The following is a 6,000-nucleotide window of genomic DNA, read 5'->3' as shown; positions in this document are numbered from 1 at the left end:
CAACCCGCCTCGCACTGTACTCGCTACTTCCTCTGAGAACGCTAAAGTTCTCGGCTCCTGGTGTGCTAGTATCCACTTCTCTTCCGGTTCGGTAGCAAAATGCTTTTCACCATAATATAGGAATCTGTCTGTACCTGAACTTTATACAAATATTTGTTACGTTCATTCTCATTTTACAAGTTCAAAAATTCATTCGACCCATATCTAAACCAATCGTTTAAGGTGAAGCTAAAGCAACTGATATATCCTACGATCCTATAGACAGTTTTTTATCTTCAATAGCCTGACGTTTGTTTATCAAGCAAATTATTTAAACCTCATAATTTATCTTTACTTTCTAATACCGTGAACTTCTTAACGCCCTGGCCCTACTACCATTACCTATCGAAATATACAGCAAACAATGAAAGAAATGATTACAATCAGAATTATGAGAATATGATAATACATGCAGGATTTCAATTAGTCATTTGTTATCAGGAAGTCAGAAGTGGTTTCATTCAGCTTAAGTTTACGTGAAAGAGGAAATTATATTCCAATTAATGATAAAATTTGTTGAATGAGAATTGATATTGTGGAATTTTTCCAAAATTGAAAAATTCATCCACATAAATGTGGATGTGACAAAATAAAACACTGTGTTTTTCAATTATATTTCAACTATTAAATTAACTGGTATGAGTCATAGGTATGCATGAATTATCTGCAGAGTTTCAGCAAGCTTAGATACACGATATAAAAAAGTCCTGTATTTATGAGAAACAAAGGAAAAAGGAATTAATGATTTTATTTTCAATGGTAACGAATTTCTATTGAATCGCAACTCTGTTCCTGATTTTTCGAAAAAATCCGTAACAGAGAGGGATGGTAGAAAAAAAAATGAGTGAGGACCCAAGCATGGAATAAATGTAGGAAAACAACAAAATTTGTTCCTTTTTCTTTCCGATGAATGAAATTCAATATTCAATTAAAGCGAATTGTAAACTTCACTCTACTTATTCAGTTACATGTTATGAGAGTGATGCTGACATTTTCGTAACAGGGTGAGCAATTTCAGTTCGGAGAAAGATATTATTTTCTCTCTCGTTTCAAAGAGAATCAATTCATATTTCACGTCAGAGCTGGTAATGCCAGGTCTGTCAGAGGTAGACACGAGTGTTGATTCCATCATGAAAACATAAAAGTAGAGAGAGAGAAAGTATGAGTGAGAGTGAAGTTGTTCGTGCTTTAGCAACACTCTTAATTAGTGTAGTAAATGAAATATTTCCAGTGAATTATTTTTTCCTATCGGAGAAACTTAATAAAATAATTTGTTACATTTATGCGACATACAAATTTACGTAACTTATAATGAACCGGTTCTCATCCATGCTGTAATACATCACAGATTTTTGAAGCAGGGAGCTGGTAAATTAGTTATTACTCCTGCTTCAATACACCGTGTGATAGGATGATCAATGGATAGTTTTCAATGTTTCTAATGCCCGGTTTCACCAAGCCCGGTCAAGACATTACAACATGATCATGTCGGATACGATTTTGACAAGTTGCAATTTGACTGGAGTTTTCTAGTAAGTAACTTTTCCTTTTTAACTTTTTTTTAATATAAATATGCCAGTGCACTCGTTATGAAACTGATTTAACCATTTTCAATTGTCTTGACCGAGTTTGGTGAAAAAACCGAACTCGTACAAGTTTCCTTTTTCATATGCACCATCTACATTGAACACTAAACCACGATAACTTTTTGATATGATAGTTTTTATTATAATGTTTTTTTAGCGGCGAATGTTCGGCTTTCGGCGAACTATTCGTCTTGATATTTGCAGATTAACGAGCACACATCTACACACATGTGTGGTTTGCCGAGCACTTGCTCGTTTTGGGAATATCTAATATTCGTCAACTGAATGTCATCTACCGTCAACATGGATCTCGATATTGAAGATGCTCTTCTTGCTTATCCTGCTTTTATAAATAAACCAAACTAACCCTATGTACCCCGGTCAATAACTGTATAGGACATGAAAAACCCCAGAATTTTAACTTCAATTGATTAAAAATAAATATTTTTAGAAATTTTTAAAACATTTAAAGAATTCAGGTTATAATTCAGTTACCTGGACGGTACTGGTTATTATCTAGTTTTCATCAAGATTTGAATTATTCATTAACTAGCAGGTAACCCGTGCTCCGCAAGGGTTTATTTTAAAAGTTGACAAACAGAAAACTTGAGCGAGTGGAATCTTGAAGAGGTTGAAGATTTGGCCTAGAACCATCCTTGGTTAGTTTTATGCAAAATTTCAAGTTAATTTCAGTCCAACCTCTTCAACTTGGTAGTACCATAATAAAGTGACAGAACTCAAATCTTGTTTAAAAACCTTCCTCAACTTGATGCCAACCTTACAAAATTGAACTGGGTATTAATTCAATTACCAATTTTAACCATCTGTTTCGAAGAGGTAGTATCACTAGATTATAGTTCTATATTATTAACATAATAATATTATGGTATGTACATTTCATGTGCTTTTTGCCGAATATTCGTCCACTTTGATGTTCGACCCTGACCGGGAAAACAAAGAGCACGAATGTTCACTGCTTGCCAAATACCAAACATCCATCCACACTTCGGCGAGTATGCTAGGTGTTCGCCGAATGTCGCATGTCTGGAGCCGGCTGAAGCAACGAGCACGAATGTTCGCTGCTTGCCGAATAGACAAACATACATCCATACTACTAGCGATTCGGCGAGTCGTTGCTCGGTGTTTGCCGAATGACGCATGTCTGGTGAAACACTTCAGATAAAAAATCGAAAAAGTAGTCGAGGTTGTAGATAATTTTCTCCTCTTTCCGCTCCTTTGAATCGCTTTCCTGATTTCAATATCGTTCAAAAGTTACAGCTAATTGGAAAAAATGATAATTTTCATTCTCTTATTTTTTCTTTTGAACCGCCTTGACGAGCTGAGAAGAATGAGCTGTAGTACGAGGAGATCTGATGATTCTGTCAAAAGTTATAAGTGTTTAAAGTTTTGATCCTTGACGTATCCTTATGACATACCCCTCACTAGGAAATACTGAAATTAAATGTTTCTAACGGGTGATTCTCATAGAAAATAGCCCGCGTGAGATGATTTCAGCCGAGATATGTATTTTTTTGTTAGGAAGGCCTTGAAAAGTTATTATAATGAAAAATTTGTATTTTGGCTGTAGGACATGATTTTCTATTTTTGGGTATATTCCCCTCGCCCCACTACTAAATTCAAAAATTCCTAAGGAATCCTGTTCATAATGGATTCTTCTTTCACGTGATGTGTGGTTTTTCATCTATACTGGAAAAATATCCATGTTGTATAGGGTAGAAGTGGTAGGTTTGCATAATTTTGAAAACCCCTTAAAAAATACCCCTTTTTTGAAAATTCGTAGCTCCGGAACCAAGAATGGTAGAATCCTGCACGACGACTCAATTTATTGGACATTTTATTCTCCTTAATTTTGTCAAGAATGATTTTTCTTGAGAAACCCAAGGTTCACGAGATAAAATGGGAAAATTGAAAAAAGTCCGACATTTTGGGGTTTTTTGGGGGTGAAGCCGCCCTCTGGCGTGTCAGCAAATTTCAGATTCGAATTTAGCGCCCCAAAATACATATAGAACCGTCGAGAAAAATTCTTTCAGGGCTGTTTCCTGAAAAACGACCATTTGACTGGACTATTATTTAATTCATAATACAGGCACAAATACTTTGCGATGATTGGAAGAGGACAACGGTCTAAGCCCCAAACAGTCCCTCTCCCGAATTTTGATTGATAAAAGTTTCCAATGAAATAGGATTATGCTATTCATTTATTCACATGGAAATGAAAACAAATCGACAAATTATAATATGAATGACTGGGCCAACAGGCCTCCTCCTCTTTTTATTTAACAATCCTTATTCATTGGTTTTGTATGTTCGTCGGATGATTCAGGAAAATTGAAACGTCAATCAGTGACTGCGTCTGACTGGCAGCCAACGCTCCCTCCCTTCTGGTCGGGGTGGAAAAACGAAAAATGACGATGGGCATTTTCCAAGAGACTGGTCGTCGTTTCCAGTGTCTAGACAGGATGACCCGCGTCGGGCAGCAGTCTGTTGCTGAAGGGTGGAGTGTGTAAGAGAGAGTAAGAGTGGCTAGTATGATGAATTCTGTCTACGAGAGAGAGTGAGAGAGTGCCACCGGCCTAGAGCGCGATAAATCACTGCCGCGGGAGCTTCAAACTGTCCGACAAACATTGTCATTAATCATAGCGCAAATTATTTTCACCCCTCAACACACCGAAACCAAAGCCCGATCTAATTTCAACTAATTCCGGCGCCTTATTATTATTATTTTCGCACTGCTGCAAATGACGCCGCTTTACGGGTGACGGAGCCCCGACGCGGGGATAACGGCTGTCTCCGTCGCCGCATCTTTTGACTCCTCTCTGCCTCCTCCTCCGCCGCCTACACCACCTCCTCCACTGCCTCCTCATCCCACTTTCGAATCAGGACAGTTCATCAATATTCAGACGACGCCCCTTGGTCGGTAGGCTGACGACGTCGAACCCTGGCGGGCGTCGCTGCCCTCTCCACTCCTATCCTACCCTACCCGTCTACCACTCACAGTCTTCCTCCTTCTCCTCAACCCCCCCCCCACACACACACACCCGACAATACCCACGTCGTATTCAGTACGAAACCACGTAAACAACAGCAAAACAGAGGTACCATTCACCCCACCTCACCAAAAACCAACAAAGAGGGGTCACATCAGCATCACTCGCACTCACAGAAGGCGTTAGCAAGTAATTAATTACGTTGTGGCCGACGTTTTCTCACCTCGACGAACTAATCGCTTCCCAGAATTTTAATCAGAAACCGCTTTCGCTCGCCGTTTTTGAGTAGGTCTAGCACTCTTGTTGCTCTTGTGTGTAATCTGTTCCGTTCCCTCCGACTTCACAGTTTTCTACAAAATTACCTCCGTATGCAACTGAAGTATGAGGGCTGTTCTATACTCAACAAAGGTTTTAACCATAAGCAACATCAAAATCCATAGATTTATCCAAGTACAGATAGTACAAGTAATATATTGTATTAGCAATCTGAGGCAACCCATTTTTGCCAACTGGATTAATATTGTATTTTCAACTTTCTGTTAAATTTAACAAATGTTACTAAGGGTTTCCTTATCTGAATGTTAACAGAAGACCATTCTTTCAGGCTGAATACGAAATATAAATATTGAAAACCTCATATCAAGCTAGCCGATTGATCCGCCTCTTCAAATACAGGCTATTAACACATCATATTTCATATCATATCAAGCTATCCGATAGAAAAGCCTCTTCAACTACAACCTTCTAACATAAAATATTATCTGAATGCTGAAAGATATCATTAGTTAATTGTCATTAAGTTAATTTTCGAACAAACAATGCCTTATTTTCTTGAGAATGGTGAAATTAGTGATTTTGAGCTACTTTTCGTAGTTGCCAAGTCAAATGCCCATTTGAATAAAACCAGAGCAAATGCTCATGAGCAAGAGCATGGACCATATGGTTTTGCTCATGAGCAAAAGGTAGAAGCAAAAGCATTTGCTCATTTTAATATGAATAAGCTTCACCTTATACTCTTACCTTATGCTCCTGAACTCTGGAGCAAATGCTCACGTATTTTGAAGATTTTTCATCAGCTGATTCGCTTTTGTAGCCTTAATTTATTTGTTTTTATACCTCACGGAAGCGCTAAATATGCAAGTGAGGTGCACCGCTTGTGTTTGCGTCGTCTGCTCTGTTTTCTATTTATGAATAGAGTTTTAAGTTGGTTGAGTTTAGAATTTTGAAATAATAGCATGAAAAAATGTCATCTCTATAATAATCTTCAGCATATTCTTATACTATCAATAGCCTTCTTATAATCGTCTACACTCTCATCTTCTTAAATTCCTATTTCCTATTTTGTGATGGCTATCTTTATAACAGGT

The sequence above is a fragment of the Nilaparvata lugens genome, chromosome 1 (genome assembly GCF_014356525.2).
Source record: "Nilaparvata lugens isolate BPH chromosome 1, ASM1435652v1, whole genome shotgun sequence".
Taxonomy (NCBI): Eukaryota; Metazoa; Arthropoda; class Insecta; order Hemiptera; family Delphacidae; genus Nilaparvata; species Nilaparvata lugens.
This window is presented reverse-complemented; position numbering follows the sequence as displayed.